This window comes from Maylandia zebra, linkage group LG3, assembly GCF_041146795.1.
Source record: "Maylandia zebra isolate NMK-2024a linkage group LG3, Mzebra_GT3a, whole genome shotgun sequence".
Classification (NCBI taxonomy): domain Eukaryota; kingdom Metazoa; phylum Chordata; class Actinopteri; order Cichliformes; family Cichlidae; genus Maylandia; species Maylandia zebra.
In genome coordinates, this window is record NC_135169.1 from 4,297,279 (window position 1) to 4,317,551 (window position 20,273).

Consider the following 20,273-nt stretch of genomic DNA (forward strand, 5'->3'; position numbering starts at 1 on the left):
TTAGTCTCAGCCAAACCGATTTACTCAGGAACAAATAAAATATTGAAAAAAGCCAAACAATAACATTTATCTGTTATTAACATTAATAACAGTTATCTAAGTGACTTATGTATCATGTTTAACCTGAGTAGCGAAAGACTGCGGTGGGTTTAAAAACGATTTGCCAGGAGTCCGCTGTTCTCACCGGCTCTAGTGAGCCTTGAACCCCGGTTAGCTATCGAGCTGGTGGGTAACAGACGTCTCCGAAAACGTCGGAGCACTTTTGAAAATATGTGGTGTCTTGATAAACTGAGCAGATATTTGATGTTTACACAGCTACATTCTCGCCTGAAAATATGTTAATAGTTTATTTTGTGACCCAGAAAGAATAATAAGAGTAATATTAAAATCAAATCACTTTTATTCAAGGTTCAAGGTTCTTTATTTGTCACATGCATAGTTATACAAGTATAACACACAGTGAAATGTAGCCTGACACGCTCCTCGACATGTGCAAAAATTGGGGGGGGGGGGGGTGTAGAGGAAGAACATTATATATATATATATATATATATATATATATATATATATATATATATATATATATATATATTACGCATATGTATCGAACAATACAACATTTGTAATTTATTTTATCAACTTTCCTTCTGACGATGCTGTCTGTGTGGAGCGCTCAGTGAATCTGCGTTCGACTACTCCGCCTAGGCTGCACTGTCGAGCGCAGATCCACTGAGCGCTCCACACAGACAGCATAGACAGAAGGAAGAGCGCAGGGCACCTCCCCCACCCTCATTCAGATCTGGCGTTTGGAATTATTTTGGTTTTCATGTGACGTATGACCCTGAAGGTAAGCGAGTCATGGACTAAAGTAAAACAGTATGTTGGATGTGCCATGCAATGCTCAATTACATGGGTGGGAACTAGTGTGTTAGCGCAGTTAGCTCGTTAACGTGTTGGCCGTCTAGCCCCATGCACGGGGCGATCGGCGGTAGCTCGTTAACGGAGATTTGCCGTGTTGTGGCGTTAAGGTCATTTCAACGAGATTAACCTGAAAGCACTAGTGGGAACACAACGAATATGACTGCACATTTACGCCGACATCATCCTAGTGCAAAGACAAAAAAAGCAAGCATGCTACTAACTTTAGCCGAGTCATTTAGACAGCTGTTAGCACATGATTCTCCTTATGCTGCTGAGAATATAGCCCAGAAGAAGCGGATAGTATAGCTTTTGTTTTGGAAAGAGGCATTTCTCTGTAATAAACTCTCTTTTCCAAAGATGAGTGATTCCTCAATCAGATACAGGGCTTGCAATATCGCTAGCCCGACGTCCTGGAGCTAGCGATTTTTTCAGTCGGGCTACCAAAATCTATCTCTGCCCTGCCCGTCGGGCTATTGTAGGAAGGAAAAATATATGTCAAAGCTTTTGCATTCTTTCAGAAATGTAGCTGGGTAATTATGTCATTGGCATCGGTGAGCCACTGTCAATATGTGACATATTGAAATCGCTTTTGAATTTGCGCTTGTTTTTTTGCTTTCACTTTGCAATCGTGCGAACTGTGTATAGAGAGCGACAGCACTGATCTGTGAGTGTTGATAATTTGTGCACCAATTCCTCTGACATCGTCTTATTAATTGTTAGCTTACTATGCAAACATGACAAGTGAAATCTCCCGCAGCAAGCTTAAACATGTGAGAGGTTGATCGCGCAGAGAATCGCTGAGCTTATGTGAGTGCGTGTGTAAAAGCAGCAGGATTTATATTTGACTACGATGACCTGGTTGACTGAGAACCTTCACAGACAGATATATATTTTAGTTCTGCTGAGCCAAATAAGACAGGTCAGGGTGAAGAAGTGACAGCCAAAGAAAAGCTTACCACAAAACGGAGAAGTTATGACAAATCAGACTATAAGGCAAAAAGAAAGTGCAGCTTTATGGTTTCATGGACAAAATAATTTCTGTGGCTGCAATATGACGAGCTAAATAACCAGGGCTGCACATAAGTGGTCCGCAGGTGCGCATTCGCTGTCAAAATAAAAAACACGCACAAGGGTTAGGGTTAAATTTAAAAACTGTACTTTTGAGTTAAAATATATATTTATAATTTTAATAAATGACAAATTAAAAAGGCATGAACATTTTTTTGTATCGACAAAATATCGAACCGTGACACCAAAGAACCGAACCGTGAATTTTGTGTATCGTTGCACCCCATATATATATATATATATATATATATATATATACACACACACACACACACACACACACACACACATTGGGTGAATGTGCAGTAGTAGCAGCAGCACATTATTGTCACATCACATGTGCAGGTACATTGGTACAGTACATGCGAGTGAAATTCTTGTGTGCGAGCTTCACAAGCAGCAGAGTTGTGCAAAGATACAATAACATATAAAACAAGCAAAATACAAGAATAGCTACATCTGAGACTAATAAATATATGTACAATATATAATAGTATATGCATTACTGGATGTGTATACTAAATATGTTTTTCTACGTGTGTGTGTGTGTGTGTGTATACATATTTTACAAATTAAATAGAGTAAGCAATAAAGTTAAATATATAAAATATACAGAGGTTTGTAGTTGGATATTGTGCAAAACAGTGGCATTACTGTACAGTACGGAGTGCATAATGTTGAAGTTCCAGTAGTGAAGCTGAGGTGTCTATGACGTGTTCAGCAGTCTGATGGCCTGGTGGAAGAAGCTGTCTCTCAGTCTGCTGGTACGGGACCGGATGCTGCAGAACCTCCTTCCTGAGGGAAGTAGTCTGAACAGTTTACGGCTGCGGTGCCTGGAGTCCTTGATGATCCTCCCCTCCTTCCTCAGGCACCGCTTCCTGTAGATGTCCTGGAGGGAGGGAAGCTCACCTCCAATTATCCGTTCAGAGCACCGCACTACTCGCTGGAGAGCTTTGCGGTTGTAAGCGGTGCTGTTGCCATACCAGGTGGTGATGCATCCAGTGAGGATGCTCTCAATGGCACAGCGATAGAAGGTCCTGAGGATGCGGGGGCTCATGCCAAATCTTTTCAGTCTCCTGAGAAAGAAGAGGCGCTGCTGCGCCTTCTTCACTGTCTTGTTTGTGTGTACTGACCACGTAAGATCCTCAGCCAGATGTACACCAAGGAACCGGAAGCTGCTCACTCTCTCCACAGCAGCGCCGTTGATGGTGATGGGGGTGTGTACTTCTCTGCACCTCCGGAAGTCCACTATCAACTCCTTTGTCTTTGCGACGTTGAGGGTGAGATGGTTGTCTTGACACCAGTGGGTCAGGGCGCTGACCTCCTCCCTGTAGGCCGTCTCATCACCATTGGTGATAAGACCCACCACTGTAGTGTCATTCGCAAACTTCACAATAATGTTGGAGTTGTTAGTGGCTGTGCAGTCGTAGGTGTAGAGTGAGTACAGGAGAGGGCTCAGTACACACCCCTGTGGAGCACCAGTGTTCAGTGTGATGGGGGATGAGGTGATGCTGCCCAGCCTGACCACTTGGCGTCTGTCAGACAGGAAGCTAAGGATCCAGCTGCAGAGGGAGCTGCTCAGTCCTAGATCCTGCAGTTTCCTGTCCAGCTTCGAGGGAACGATGGTATTGAATGCTGAGCTGTAGTCTACAAACAGCATTCTCACATACGTGTCGTCAAAGGAGCTTGCAAAGAAAAGCGTCTGGACTTCTTTAAGTTGCTTGAAGATGTTTCACCTCTCATCCGAGAAGCTTCTTCAGTTCTAAGGTCAAATGGTGGAGAGTCCCAGATATAAACCTAGTGGGAGTGACCCCCCACAGAGGGACAAAAGGACCCCTGATGATCCTCTAATCGCCTGAGCCAAGGTGGGAAACTGGGTTTGGGTCCCAATCAGCCAGAGTTTCGGGTGTGTTCATTGTGAAACCTGGCCCCACCTTATCATGCGAATTCCTGAGGTCAGATGGCCCAGGATGTGAGTTGGCGTTAAGGCGTCTGGGAAGGGATCTCAAAACTGGATTATAGATGGCAGAGAGTTGGTGTCGTAAACCCCCGCCTCTGTTCAAAGATGGTCGCTCACAGTGGACATAGATGGCTTCTTTCACTCCTCTTTCAAACCATCTGTCCTCTGTCCAAAATGTGAACATTGGCATCCTCGAAAGAGTGTCCTTTATCCTTAAGATGCAGATGGACTGCTGAGTCTTGTCCTGTGGAGGTGGCTCTTCTGTGTTGTGCCATGCGCTTGTGAAGTGGCTGTTTGGGCTCTCCAATGTAGAGGTCTGAGCATTCCTCGCTGCACTGTACAGCATACACCACATTGTTAAGTTTGTGTTTTGGCGTTTTGTCTTTCGGGTGAACCAGTTTCTGTCTGAGTGTGTTGCTGGGTCTGAAATACACTGGGATGTCATGCTTGGAGAAAACTCTCCTGAGTTTCTCTGATACACCGGCTACATAGGGGATGACAATGTTGTTGCGTCTGTCCTTCTTATCCTTCCTCGCTGGTGTCTGGTCTTCTTTTCTGTGCCTCTTTGCTGACTTTAAGAACGCCCATTTAGGATAGCCGCACGTTTTGAGTGCTTCCTTTACATGTGTGTGTTCCTTCTTTTTCCCTTCAGGCTTAGAGGGAACACGTTCTGCCCGGTGGTGTAGGGTCCTGATTAGGGCTGGGCGATATGACCCAAAATTCATATCTCGATATTTTTTAGCTGGATGGCGATATAAGATATATATCTCGATTTTTTTTTTAAAGCCATAAGTTAAGAACAAAAAGAGAGTTCTTAGTCACACTGTGTCCCAGATGTCACACGGGCACTTTTATTTACATACAGCGTAGATGTACATGAAGAAATTACTCAAAAATAAATTATCAGCATTTATTAAATAATCATGGTCCATAAATAAAAGAAAACAATGTTGTTTTTGTGCATAACAAAAAGCTCACAATTGTGCAGTCAAAATGTAAACTAATAGACGCTGAGCATAATAACAAAGAGACAGATTTCACAGCTGCACCACGTCTCTGAACAGGTGCCATTTGTGGTCCTTATACACACACAGTACGTATCACTCCGCGAGGCTCCTCCTCGGTAGCCGTAATCCTCCGACAATCCATCAAGCGGTGCAGCTCCGTAGCTTAGCAAAGTCATATTAAAACATTTTTTGACAGATTGCTGAGCGCTGTGTACCACATAAATTCGGTTCGCGGTCAGTAAGCACATCCAGAATTCATACATAAGGCGCACTGTCGATTTTTGAGAAAATGAAAGGATTTTAGGCCGTGCAGCCCCTCCTGGCTGCATGTCGTTAGCGCGGTTAGCACGCTAACCCGTTGACGCCATCCAGCCCCACGCACGGTAACTCGCTAACGGAGATTTTCCGCTTTCATCTTGTCATTGCCTGCAGGTGAAACTATGGGGGAGGCGGAGTTGTGTTCAGTGAAGGAGAGGCGAGGCCGAGTAACGTTGCGTAGAGACAAAAGTGGACGAAAGAGAGGCAAACCTGCGGCTCCACAAGTATAATCATAACATAACATAGACTATATCGATATAAACGATATTGTCACATCTTATATCTCGTATGAAAATATATCGATATTTTTAAAAAACTCGATATATCGCCCAGCCCTAGTCCTGATTACTCCAAGTTTGTGTTCCAAAGGGTGATGGGAGTCAAAGAGGAGGTACTGGTCCGTGTGTGTGGGCTTCCGGTAAACTTCGATGTTGAGTTTGCCGTTCTCTTCAATGTGCACAGCGCAGCCCAGGAAAGGCAGACAGTTGTCCTTTGTGTCTTCCCTGGTGAACTTGATGTTTTTATCCACAGCGTTGATGTGCGCAGTGAAGGATTCCACTTCTTGTGTCTTGATTTTGACCCAGGTGTCGTCCACATATCTGTACCAGTGGCTGGGTACTCTTCCTTTGAAAGAGCCAAGAGCCTTTCTTTCCACTTCCTCCATGTAAAGGTTGGCTACAATAGGTGACACGGGGGAGCCCATGGCACAGCCATGTTTTTGTCTGTAAAAGCCTTCGTTGTACTTGAAATATGTAGTGGTGTGGCAGAGGTCTAACAGTGTGCAGATCTGATCGGGTGTGAAGTTGGTCCTGTCCTCCACGGCCTCCGTGGTGGATATGCAAGTGAAGAGAGAGACTACATCAAAGGACACCATGGTTTCATCTGGATCCAGGGTAAGTTTCTGGACCTTGTCGGTGAAGTCGGTGGAGTTCTTGATGTGGTGTGGGGTGTTCCCCACGAGAGGAGCAAGGATGGTAGCAAGGTGTTTAGCAATGTTATAAGTGGCTGAGTTTATGCTACTGACTAGTAGGCACCATGTTAACTGTGACATGGCATGGATGACACATACCAAGATGGCGCCTGTGTGTTTGGCATGCCGTCTATCGCTCTCTTCTATTTGTTTTATTTTATTGTTTTTAGTCAATTTTGTGCAACATGTCAGCCCTGCATTGTTTTATGATCGCCAGACATTATTGGAAATAGGCTTATCTACCCAAGCTTTAGCTCGGTTTGGAAATGACAACCAAGGCTTTCTGCCTCCCGATTTGGAAGTAACACCACCTCACTGGCGCTCCTTACCATTGCCACTGGATGTGCGGAAGCGACGCAGGAGACGAGGTAACCGTGGAGGTCTCCTTGTCAAACTGAGACTCAGGATCTCTTGTTTTCCTCATGAGCTTCGCTCAATTTGTCGATCCTGCCCGCGACTCTTGGTGCCGTTGCGTGCTTTGGACCCGGTGGACTCCTGCTTGGTTCCTGTTGTGGGATCTCTCGAGAAGGGTTCTGCAAAACCCTCTCCTCTCCGACATCTGCGTTGGCGTGGAGTGGACCAAACAAACCTCCGACCTGTGAATCTGGTTGTTGCTGCCTCGGAAGCTCCCGAGCCAATTCCTCTCAGGTTGGGATTAATTAACGCCAGATCGGTGGCAAATAAGACATTCATTTTGAAGGAATTTTTCGCTTCCCATGCACTGGATTTTCTTTGCTTGACTGAAACTTGGATTCCACCCGGTGAGTTAAGTGCCTTTTCTGAATTACTGCCGGCTGGCTGTGCCTTTTTTAGTGTTCCGAGAGTTTCTGGTCACGGAGGAGGGCTAGCTGTTGTTTTTAAGGCACATCTTGACTTTAAGCAGCTATCCCCATCAACACGCCACACCAGTTTTGAACTCTGTTTGTGTGAACTGGGCCACTCGTCTTCGCTGTTGTGTGCGATTGTTTATCGGCCCCCAAAATATAACAAGGAGTTTTTATCCGAGTTCTCAGAGTTTCTTGCTGACTGTGCATCACGGTATGACCAGATCCTTTTACTTGGTGATTTTAATATACACGTCTGCTGCCCGGGGAAGCCCCTGGCTAAGAACTTTCTGGACTTAGTGAACTCTTTTAACTTTATTCAGTCTGTTAAAGGTGCCACTCAAGAACGTGGTCACACACTGGACTTGGTTTTATCACATGGTTTATCTGTCCAAAACGTACTTGTCGAGGATGCGGTGTTCTCTGACCATATGCCTATTTTATGTGATATTGTTCTTTTTAATCCTGTTCTTAAGCGTGCTGTACCTGCTCGATGTTATCGTGCTTTTGGCTCAGATACTGCCAAGCGGTTTTCCATATTGTTTGACCAATTTATTTCTTATCCTCCTGAGTTGTCCATCTCAGATGGATTAGTTTCAGGTTTGGATTCTGCTTGTAAATCTGTCCTCGACGCTGTCGCTCCTTTTATATTCAGACAATGCAAGCCAAAGGCTAGTCCTTGGCTAACTGATTTTACCAGAGCCGCTAGAAAAGAATGTAGAAGATGTGAAAGACTGTGGAAAAAAGATAGGCTGTGCATCTCTATGGAAGCTCTTAAGACTAGCTGGAAAGTCTATCAGAGAGCAGTAAAGGCTGCCAAGCACTCCTATTTTTCTCAACTTATTGCTGCCAGCTCGCATAACCCTCGTGTTCTATATAACACTATAAATTCTGTACTTAATCCGGAAGGCTATATTCTTTTGCACTCTTCTGCGGTTATGTGCAATAAGTTTCTTAATTATTTTGTGGAAAAGGTTGCTAGTTTGAGACCTCCGACTCTACCTATTGCTGACCCAGCCATGCATGGTTCTTGCTCAAGTCTGTTCTCTGCTTTTCTACCAATTGTTTTATCTGATTTAGAGAAACTTGTGTTGAATGCTAAACCGTGTGGCTCTCCAAATGACGTTGTTCCTCCCCGTTTTCTTAAAAAGGTATTTCCTATCATCGGACCACATATTCTGAACATTATTAATACTAGTCTTTTGTCTGGTCAAGTACCTAGGGAATTTAAGCATGCAGTCATACATCCTTTACTTAAGAAACCAGGCTTAGACAGTTCAGTCATATCAAATTTTAGACCCATCTCTAAGCTTCCCTTTCTTAGTAAGATTCTGGAAAGGATTGTTTATACTCAGTTGATGGACTACTTGAATGACTCTAAATTGTCAGAAATCTTTCAGTCCGGCTTTAAGCCATTCCACAGCACGGAGACAGCCCTCGTAAAAGTTATGAATGACATCCTGATAGCGACAGACCGTGGTAAATATGCAGTGCTGGTCTTGTTGGACATGACAGCTGCATTTGACACTGTGGATCACGATTTGCTGATCTCCCGCTTACAGCACTGTGTGGGAATTACTGGTTCGGCACTTTTGTGGTTAAAGTCCTATCTTTTAAATGGGACATTTTGTGTTAAGTTGGGGTCGGCTTCATCCTCTGTGGCCCCTCTGCTTTGGGGTGTTCCACAGGGATCTATTCTTGGGCCGTTATTGTTTTCATTGTACCTCTTGCCTCTTGGCGCGATTTTCCGAAAGCATAAAGTGCCATTCCATCTATACGCAGATGACTGCCAGCTCTACTTACCTTTTAGTCATTCTGATAGTCTCCCAACTGGACCTCTGCTTGACTGCCTTACTGATGTCAAAGCATGGATGGCAAAAAACTTTTTAAATTTTAATGATCGGAAGACAGAAGCAATTTTATTTGGCCCAAATCGCTCTTCTCATACTCTGGATGTTGATCTTGCAGCTTTGACTTCCCAACTAAAGAGTTCGATCACAAATCTTGGAGTTAAAATTGATTCTGCACTCACCTTTGATGACCATGTAAACGGGGTGGTAAAATCAGCATTTTATCACGTCAGACGTTTATCCAAAGGTTAAGCCCTTTCTTTCCAAGCGTGACTTGGAAAGCGTTATTCATGCCTTTATTACCTCACGTTTAGATTATTGTAATTCTCTTTTAACAGGGGTTGGGCAGGGCACTTTGTCACGCCTGCAATTAGTGCAAAATGCTGCGGCACGATTTTTAACTGGTAGAAGAAAATTTGATCACATCACTCCGATTTTGGCCTCTTTACACTGGCTTCCAATTGAATTCAGGATCCGTTTTAAAGTCCTTTTATTGGCTTTTAAATCTCTAAATGGTCTGGCACCTGTTTATTTGTCTGATTTGTTGAAGCCCCACGTCCCCACTCGTTCCCTTCGGTCAGCTGAGCAGTTGCTACTTTCGGTCCCAAAGTCACGGCTGAAACTTAGAGGAGACCGAGCGTTCTCTGTTGCCGCGCCGATGCTTTGGAATAACCTTCCTCTCCATATTAGACAGGCTACATCAGTGCCCGTTTTTAAGTCTTTATTAAAAACCTATTTTTATTCCCTGGCTTTTAACTCTGTGGGTAACTGACATTTTTATTTTATTTTATTTTATTTTTTTTATTGTTTTTTAACTTTATTGCTATGTCTGGTTTTATTACTATGTGCATATTAGTATTGTACAGCACTTTGGTCTACCAGGTGTGTTTTTAAAGTGCTATATAAATAAATAAATGATGATGATGACTATGGGTCTGAGTGGGACAGCTTCCTTGTGGATCTTAGGAAGTCCATAGATGCAGGGTATGGCATCCCCTGGGTAAAGGCGGTGATATGTAAGGCGGTCAATAATTTTGTCCTTTTCAAAGTCTTGAAGGCAAGCTATAACTTTCTTTTTGTAGCTGCTTGTGGGGTCTCGCTTTAGGGCTTCGTAGGTATTGTTGTCACTGAGGAGAGTAGTGATCTTTGTATGGTAATCTGTAGTGTTTAGGACCACGGTGCATCTTCCCTTATCAGCTGGTAAAACAGTGATGTTGTGGTCTTTGCTCAGGGAAGCGACGGCCTTCTTTTCCTGTATTGTGAGGTTGGATGGAGGGACTTTGGCACTGGAGAGCGTGGCTGAGACTTTCATCCTGATTTGCTCTGCTTCTGTCTGTGATAATTTATTAATCCGTATGGCAGATTCTGTGGCTGTGATGAGGTTCACTATGGGCAACTGTTGTGGAGAAATGGCAAAATTGAGTCCTTTGGCTAATACTCTCTTTTGAGTTTCAGTGAGAATCCTGTCTGAAAAGTTCTTAACCCATTTCTCCTGACTGGCATCAGGTGTGTTTTCTTCTCTGGGTTGTGTAGGTTCAGGATGAGGAGTGTGTGTTTTTGAAAGCAAGGTGTGAAATTTCCTGCGTTGTCTTTCTTTTCCTTTAGAGTGTTGGGCCCGCTGAGGTGGGGCCAGGTTTCACAATGAACACACCCAAAACTCTGGCTGATTGGGACCCACGCCCAGTTTCCCACCTTGGCTCAGGCGATTAGAGGATCATCAGGGGGTCCTTTTGTCCCTCTGTGGGGGGTCACTCCCACTAGGTTTATATCTGGGACTCTCCACCATTTGACCTTAGAACTGAAGAAGCTTCTCGGATGAGAGGTGAAACATCTTCAAGCAACTTAAAGAAGTCCAGACGCTTTTCTTTGCAAGCTCCTTTGACTACGATGACCTGGATGACTGAGAACCTTCACAGACTCACATACGTGTCTCTCTTCTCCAGGTGTGACAGGGCAGTATGTAGTGTCAGGGCTATGGCATCACCGGTGGACCTGTTGTGGCGGTATACGAATTGTAGAGGGTCCAGTTACAAGTAACGCATTACTGCCCATCTCTGCTCGCGAGTAAAGACAACTGCAGTGTTTGTGTTTTCTAACTCAGGTGTCTCAGCTGAAGAACTGTGGTGCTGGTGAGTCCATTTCACCTGCAACAGCATTACAGACCAGCCACACTAATAAAGCAATTTCTTTTTAATTATACACTTTGTCCTTATTATGTCCTGGGTTGTCACTAGTGGTGCAACGGATCAAAAATCTCACTGTTCAGATCCGATCACGGTTTTAAGTCATGGATCGGATCAATTTTCGGATCAGCAAAAAAAGAAAAAAACGACAAATCTGACTCACCATTTACTTATTTAGGTATTTATTTGCCTATTAAAAAGCATTCAACTCAAGACTCATTCCACGCACTTATATAAAAACAAATTAAGGTGCAATATAGGGAAGTACAGGGCTTTATGTCTACTACTCTGCTGTGATATAATGAGCGGTCATGTAGCTTTCCGTTGCCCTGGTGGTCCACCCATTTGTAGTTTGGGCAACAGAAGAAGCCTGGGACAGTTCAGCCATAATGTTAAACTTGTGCTCTTACATGCTTGGAACAATTTTATCACTGAAGTGGATGCGCAATGGGATATCATAGCATGGCTCAAGCACGTTCATCTTAGTCTAAACCCCTTGTTTTGCAGAATGGATTACGGCCTCATGTCTGCAGCTAAACACCCCAATATCTTTTGTAATAGCTTTAGCCCGGTCGAATTGGGCCGCAAAGGGCTGAAAAAATACCGCAAACTCCTCTGCTCCTCACTTGGACCACTAGCGCTGGCCATAACTACCACTTGACAGACTGACTACCATACACATACTTTTTTTTCGAATCTTCAGATCACGTGCATGCTGAACCGTGGAGTGAGCTCGGTTCGGGTTATGGATCAACTGTGATCCGTTGCACCACTAGTTTTCACTATTTAATAATAAAAAAAGGAAACATCACAAAAAACACTTAAGGTCATGAAAATTAATTGCGATTTAGCAATTAAATGGCGCATCCACCTTATTTATTGAAAAGTATTGGTATCAATATTTGCGATACTGGCCTGTATTTACTTGGTATCGGGTCTATACCAAAATATGCAGTATCACACACCACTAGATTCGAGTCAACTAGCACCCCCTCTGGCCAAGTGCCATAGCCTATAGCCAGATTAACTTGTGACACACATCTGCACCACGTCTGAATTAATTTTCATGCACAATCAGTGTTGGGGAGTAACGGAATACATGTACCGCCGTTACATATTTAAAATACAAAATATGAGTAACTGGATTCTGTTACAGTTACCGTTTAAAAAGGTGGTATTCAGAATACAGTTACTTTGTTGAAATAAATGGATTACACTGCGGTACTTTCCTGTTTCATATTGTGGCGGGTCAGGACTGTTTGGTTTTGCTTGACAGCTGTTCTGTTGTTCCAGGCTGCAGCGTTACGGTTGCCATGGTTACAGGGCGACGTTCTTTCTCTCTGCGACTGTGTGTTTCCTGGGTGAGAGAGCGCCTTTTCGTTGTTGTTGTTGTGCTAAGCTAATAGGCAGAATGCTACAGGTATAGCTCTAAAGAATGTAGCATCATGGGCAGTGTAGTCCGTGCTGCAGGGAGAATGGACTGCCATACACGTTATGGGTCTGTGAGCGCGAGGAGGGAGAAAAAGGGGAGTGGAAAGGTACGAGTTGTCATCGAGCAAAAATGGGAGCTGGAAGCATGTAAATATAATAATAACCACTGCAGCCAAGAAGAGTGCCTGACGAGCCCAGTTGTAAGTAAGCTATTAAGACTCGACTGTACTAGGGCTGGGCGATATATCGAGTTTTTAAAAAATATCGATATATTTTCATACGAGATATAAGATGTGACAATATCGTTTATATCGATGTAGTCTATGTTACGTTATAATTATACTTGTGGAGCCGCAGGTTTGCCTTTCTTTCGTCCACTTTTGTCTCTACGCAACGTTACTCGGCCTCGCCTCTCCTTCACTGAACACAACTCCGCCTCCCCCATAGCTTCACCTGCAGGCAATGACAAGATGAAAGCGGAAAATCTCCGTTAGCGAGTTACCGTGCGTGGGGCTGGATGGCGTCAACGTGTTAGCGAGCTAACCGCGCTAACGACATGCAGCCATGAAAGGCTGCATGTCGTTAGGCCTAAAATCCTTTCATTTTCTCAAAAATCGACAGTGCACCTTATGTATGAATTCTGGTTGTGCTTACTGACCGCGAACCGATTTTATGTGGTACACAGCGCTCAGCAATCTGTCAAAAAATGTTTTAATATGACTTTGCTAAGCTACGGAGCTGCACCGCTTGATGGATTGTCGGAGGATTACAGCTACCGGGGAGGAGCCTCGCGGAGTGATATGTACTGTGTGTGTATAAGGACCACAAATGGCACCTGTTCAGAGACGTGGTGCAGCTTTGAAATCTGTCTCTTTGTTATTATGCTCAGCGTCTATTAGTTTACATTTTGACTGCACAATTGTGAGCTTTTTGTTATGCACAAAAACAACATTGTTTTCTTTTATTTATGGACCATGATTATTTAATAAATGCTGATAATTTATTTTTGAGTAATTTCTTCATGTACATCTACGCTGTATGTAAATAAAAGTGCCCGTGTGACATCTGGGACACAGTGTGACTCAGAACTCTCTTTTTGTTCTTAACTTATGGCTTTAAAAAAAAAAATCGAGATATATATCTTATATCGCCATCCAGCTAAAAAATATCGAGATATGAATTTTGGGTCATATCGCCCAGCCCTAGACTGTACACCGTTCGTGTTTTCCTCCGAAAACAATAAGTTCCATTGGAGCAGCCTTTCAACGCCTCTCTCTCTGTCTCTCTCAAGAAAAGTTGACCCACACAACAAAGTAAAGCTATTTTTCGGCTAAAAGCCCAACACGGACCCCGCCGTATTAGTCAGAGGTCCCTTTACTACGGTTCGGAGCCGCAGACCTTCAGTAATAGTAATAAATCACACAGCAATAGTACATTCACGTTGTTGTAAAAAGCATGATAATATATTAAGTAATCCAAAGTATTCAGAATACGTTACTATCATTGAGTAGCGTAACGGAATACGTTACAGAATACATTTTGGGGCATGTATTCTGTAATGGAATACATTTTAAAAGTAACCTTCCCAACACTGTGCACAATACATTTGTAACTTTCTATTGTGTCTGTTTGTGCGTCTTGCAAATAAACCTTTGAACTGAATGAAATTATATCATGTATTCATTTTTTGCCTACATCAGTAAAAAATGCCAAATTATATACACAAAGTTATAGAATCACCACTCCAAATGTTCATCATGATTTTAATATTTTTGTTTTCTTTAACCCTTTAAAGCCGATCGGAGCGGGCACGCTCCATTTTGTGTAACTATATTTAAATCCCTGTAGAACTGCAATCACGTAAGCTAGCGCAATAATCTTTTTTTCCATATGAAACTGGAGGAGTTGTACTTACATCTTAAGCCATCAGCTTGTCCTAGGTCACGGTTTACTTCCACATATAGCTTTGCAAAAATTGCATAAATACCACTTGCAGCAACAAAAACACAATATTCCAGAAACACACTTTGCCAATCATTAAGAACGCTGATCATTTTATTACGGATGAAAGACTTTATATAGTTTTTCAACTCTCAGTGATGCCACAGTGATCGTCTGATTCATGGACCTGCAGCGGAGTTTGAACCCGGCTAGTGACGTCAGACTTAAAGACCGGATAAAGAGTGATATGAACATATCTATAACTTACCGGAATGAAAATGTCTGGAGCACACCAACAGATATTTGGAGATGGAAGAGAACTGGATATTAGCTCGTCTCACACCTGCTATCCAGACTAGACGCCTTTTGGTAACATCCGATACATGAGCTGCCTTATGTTGCGTCCAAGTGGGGAAAGAATGAAAAGATAAACCTTTTTTAACCTTATTCCCTTTCCGGCTGTGCGATCTAACATTACAACCGACCGCACAGCAACTACGAACCATAGCGGGTGTTATTCGCATGTTTTCAGTCCTCTTTCGCTTGCGCTTTGTTTGGCCCAGAAACATGGCACCTCAACCGAAAATCCTGGCCACGCCCCCTCTCGTGATGCATTTTGAGTGCGATTACGTCACCGCCACGCGACGACGGCTGTCCCAATCCAAAGTGTACTCCAAATGCGTACTCCAAATGCGCCGTCGATTTCCCCAAATATCAAGCATGGTCCGGTGCACGCTTCGTGATCCCATATATCCCACAATTATGGGCTCAAATTGTGGTCATACATATTTTGTACTTGTTAATCAGTTTTGTACTTCTAAATCAGGATTTATATGTGTAAAGAATTTGTGTGTGCGTAAAAAAGATTTGTGTGTGGAAAAAAATATACGTGTGAAACTCTGCAAGTTACAAGTACAAATTTTGACCCTACTTTTCTTCCTTTCATCTGATTGGCCAATGTCATGTCAATCACAAATTTTATATATATACTCACTCTTTGTGTCCTAGCTGAGTAACAGGAGGAGAAGAGTCTGGTGGAGCAGCAGAGGAGCAATTTCAGCCATTTGGACTCAGCTCAGCCACTACAGAGGAAACAATGTCTTCAACACAAAAGGTAAGAAAAATATCAGTTACTCTATTATTGAAATTGTTTGCACAGCTAGTTGGTTTTTAAAAACCTGTTAACAGCATCATTATCTTTTCCATCCTGGGCTCCTCCATACATTCACAATCTACATTCACAAACAAAAAACTCAGAGGTTATAAGATAATACAAAGATCATTTATGAGTAAAAGATTTTCTCAGCTGATCAATATTTCTTCAATATGTATTTTTCATTACAACTCTCATTGTAGCACAGAAGGTGGTGGTAACACACCAACAATGTATTTGTTTACATGTTTGATTCCACCAATGGAGGGAGTTTCAGTTTGTTCCACGACTGCATTTCACTCACTGCCTCTGTTTGTATCTCTGTCACTGCAGGACCAACATGGAGCAAGAAGTCAGCGCTCTCAGGAGGCTGACAAACCTCACAGAAGAAAGGGAGAGAAAACCTACAGCTGTGATGAGTGTGGAAAGTCTTTTACCCAGGCTGGGGGCTTAAAAGCACACCAACTAGTCCACAGTGGATTTAAAGCTTACAGCTGTGACTTGTGTGGAAAGTCTTTTACCCAGGCTGGGGGCTTAAAAGCACACCAACTCATCCACAGTGGAGTTAAACCTTACAGCTGTGACTTGTGTGGAAAGTCTTTTACCCGGGCTGAAAACTTAAAAAGACACCAACTCGTCCACAGTGGATTTAAAGCACACAGCTGTGAGTTGTGTGGTAAAGCTTTTGCTCAAAATGAACATTTACAGAGGCATCTAGTTACCCATTCTGGAATTAAGGCGTACAGCTGCGACGTTTGTGGAAAAAGTTTCAGCGACAAGGAGTACCGAAATATTCACCTACGGATTCACACTGGAAATGATGTTTTCTACTGTGACTTGTGTGGGAAACTGTTTGCAACAGATTCACAGTTACAACGACACATGTTTAGCCACTCTGAGGAGAGACCTTATAAATGTGACCTGTGTGAGAAGACTTTTAAATCTCCACATTACCTGAAAAAACACCAACAGATCCACACCAGAAAGTAACTCTACAAGTGCAGTTACTGTGAGGATGTATTTAGTTTTTTATCTTGTAATTTTAACCTGATTGTTTGGAACAAGTCTGATCAGTAAACTTATGGAGTTATACTGAATGAACTGTTTGGAAAAATGAAGACTCATTTTCACTCAGTAAGCTGAGTGTTGTAATGTAAACAGTAAAATGTAATTGGACGTTGGCAGAGATGCTCTTTATTTCAGGCGACGTTCAGGATAAAAATGTTGAAGGAATTCCCCGACTTACAATGTCTTTGTTTAGAAGCGGAGCAAAGCACATGGATCCATTTCTCAACCCTGTCGTCACTGTGGTGGTGAGAAAGAGTTTCTCTGTGATCTTTGTGGAAAAACTTCCAATCATCAACGGGACCTAAAACCACATCAACGTAGTCACACTGGAGACAAAATGAACTACTGCAAAGAATGTGGGAGAGGCTTCCACACACCAAGTACATTAAAAATACATGAACTCTTCCACAGTGGGGTCAAAAAGCACATCTGTGACCAGTGTGGGTCATCCTTCACCACTGGACGTGAGCTCAATGAAAAAGCATAAGGGAATCCACACAGGAGAGACACCATACAAGTGCAGACACTGTGACACAGGAGAGACACCATACAAGTGCAGACACTGTGACAAAAGCTTCTCACAATCAGGTCATCGTAACAAACATGAACGTACGCACATGGAAGTGAACTTCAGCTGTGACCAGTGTGACAAGAGCTTCAGGAATCTCAGTTCATACTCCGAACACAAACGATCCCATGCTGTAAATAAACTGTTTCACTGTTACCAATGTGCAAAAACCTTCACGTCATTATCAAACATCAGCCTGATCATGCAGGACTGAAATCACTGGATCACAATGAATCTGAAGAGAGAGAAAGATCCTCTTCTGGTTTCAGGCTCAGACTTAAAAACCTTGAGATCAGGCTCCACAGAGTTCAGATGGAATCTCCTGTAAAGAGTGTCAGCTGATGTTACACTTGGATCTGATGAGGTAGCTCTGATTTCTGGACCTGCAGTGAATAATCCTGAATGTTACATTTAGGAAGCTGCATGTATAGATATGCATATCAAGTTTATTATTTTTCCTTTTAGGGATTTTAATTCTCTAAAATGTTATCCCTGTTACATTTTATTCTTTGTTCCCTTAGGACACAGTAGTGTTTAGTAGTTGTATTTGTTACTGTATTATTAAAGTTATAGAAATATCTTTTTTTTACCAAACTTTTACCATATCAATGTTGGGTCTGTGTTTCCACATGCCCCGCTAGTTTAGAGACTTATTCCTCATGAAGAACGCAAGACATAACAGATCATCTTCATCCGGTTTTTTAACTCGCTAATGAGGGAAGCTTTGGTCAAGAACCAGCTCTTGAAGCCTAAATCCTTCAAAGAGCAGCTGTCCTTGTAGCCTTTTTATTGTCATGACAGTTACAGTTTACACAATACAACACAACACAAGCACCTCCCACCGTAAAACCACCCCCAATGGTTCTAAGACAAGGCACTATTGACTATGTGCACAAGACAATGCTAACTTCCTGGTTTGAGACCGGATGTGGGGTTGTGCATTTCCGGTAGCTTTACTTTGTGGTCAATCGCTACTGCGAAGATATACTCCAAAATCATGTCCAAAACTCAAAAACGGAAAGATTGCGTTAAGGTGGGAACACTCACCGCTGTTGTGTCATAAAAAATCTAATGATCAACTTTGACCTTTAAAGAGTTTAGATCGATCAGTTGTTTACATCACTCAACACAAGCAGAACTGCATCACTGCAGCAGAAGACACATCGTCCACATTCAGAAGCACATCTCTGTATAGTGACTGGTCTTATGATTTAAACAGGCAAATGTTCAGCATTCAAACTAAAGGTGAAGAGTAGTCAAGCCAGATGTTTTCCCCATTATGTCGATATCAGCTAGTCAAGTACACACCTTCACAGCATGTTAACAAACCATGAAAAAAGCCACACAAAAAATGAATGATTGCTGGTAAGAGTTTTTATACATTAGTATTTACGAAGGGTATGTTGTGACTTACCTTCAAAATTACAGCGGTCCCTCGCTATAACGCGGTTCACCTTTCACCTCGCTGTTTCGCGGATTTTTTAGTGCAAGTTTGCATGCTTATTTTTACGTCACATTGTGTCCTGCGTCCTGATCGCTGCAAACGATCTCCTCCGTGACGTTTCTCCTGTACAGTACAGAATCGCTGCATCGATGCTAGCAGTGTGACTCTGAAGTGCAGTGCTGTATGTCCACGATGTCCATGAAATGTTTTGCACCGTCAAAAAATAAATTTGGCTACTTGATTTCACCTATCGCTGGTTATTTTTAGAACATAACACCCGCGATAAACGAGGGACAGCTGAGAAATATAACATTTGAATCCATTTTCTCTTTTGCTCTGAGGCGTGGGGGAAAAATATCGACAAGTCGATGAACATCATTTACAGATATATTGGGTAAATGCCCAAGACATCTATAGAAATGTAAATCGCCATTTGCTTAACTTGTTTTGGACCGTAAACCAGGCGCGAAGAGGACACCGGAAACAAAGCCCCCCACAGGAGTTTCCGCACCGGAAGTAGCATATGCTAACGTGCACATAGTCAATTAGTGTGTATGTGTAAGCACCCATATGCATGTGCAAGAACGTGTGTGTGTGTGCATGTGAGAATGTGTGTCTCTCTTTGTGCGTCATATCCAACTGTTTCTAACAACAGTCTTAGTCATAAAATGGTAATCTCCCTCACACCCAATATATGGTTCAATTCCTGTATTGGTTCACCATGCATAACACAGTGAAGCCATACAAAGGGCAGGAGGCTTACCAAACAACAAACAGAATCTTCACATGGGATATGTCTACAATAAAACCTCCCCCAGCACACAGTGGCTGGAGAGGTGGTCAGAGACAAAGGAATGTCTTGAACCTATAGATTGAACTAAGACTCTCAAATTGAAGAACTACAATAACAACATTCAACAATTAGACTTAACAGTCAATTTCTTCCATTTGAACTTTCTTAGTTTTTCCAAAATTAACTTCTTTTTTTAATGTATTCATTTTAAAGAAGTGTTAAAAGTTAAAAACAGCAGCACACATCAAGACCATTTTCAAGATCACAGGTGACTACTTTTAGTTGTTTCAAATTCTATTAAACCTCTATTTTTGGCTCCTCCTTTCACTTTAGTGTATTTACTGTATCCTTGAAGTCCACATGTTGTTTTTTAATGAATTCATTTTGATCCACATGTTCTGCAGCTGTTTTCCTGTTGATTTGAAGTTTGTATTATGAAATCCTGATAATGTTAAAGCGTTAGTTATATTTGATGAACTCTGTGTAAAGTTTGTCCTATTAAACAGTTTGGTGTGAAAAATAAAAAAATGGTCTCACAACAAGTAGTTTGAGCCATGATTTCAGATTCAAACTAGTTTAATAGTTTTCAGTGGTACATGTGGAGGTTTATCAGAGGAGGCGACTTGGCTGTTCTCCACTCACACAGAACAGGGTTCCTGCAGCTCGTTAAAAACTCAGAAATGATCTTCAAGGACCAAAAGGTCATAAAATGTTTGTTTTTTTTCTCAAAAAGGTGCTGTGGGCATAAAATTTTCAGAGGGTTTGTTTAAGATG

The 20,273-nt window shown here is 42.4% G+C and overlaps 1 long non-coding RNA gene across 1 annotated transcript in view; it reads left to right on the forward strand.

The window, feature by feature from the left end:
• Positions 1 to 20,028, forward strand: part of LOC143414444 (uncharacterized) — a 36,467-nt gene extending 16,439 nt beyond the window's left edge. The window contains exons 2-3 of the long non-coding RNA XR_013095060.1: positions 15,482 to 15,587; positions 15,960 to 20,028. This is a non-coding gene — a long non-coding RNA (uncharacterized LOC143414444). The remainder of the gene's footprint in view (positions 1 to 15,481; positions 15,588 to 15,959) is intronic.
• Positions 20,029 to 20,273: the final 245 nt, after the last annotated feature.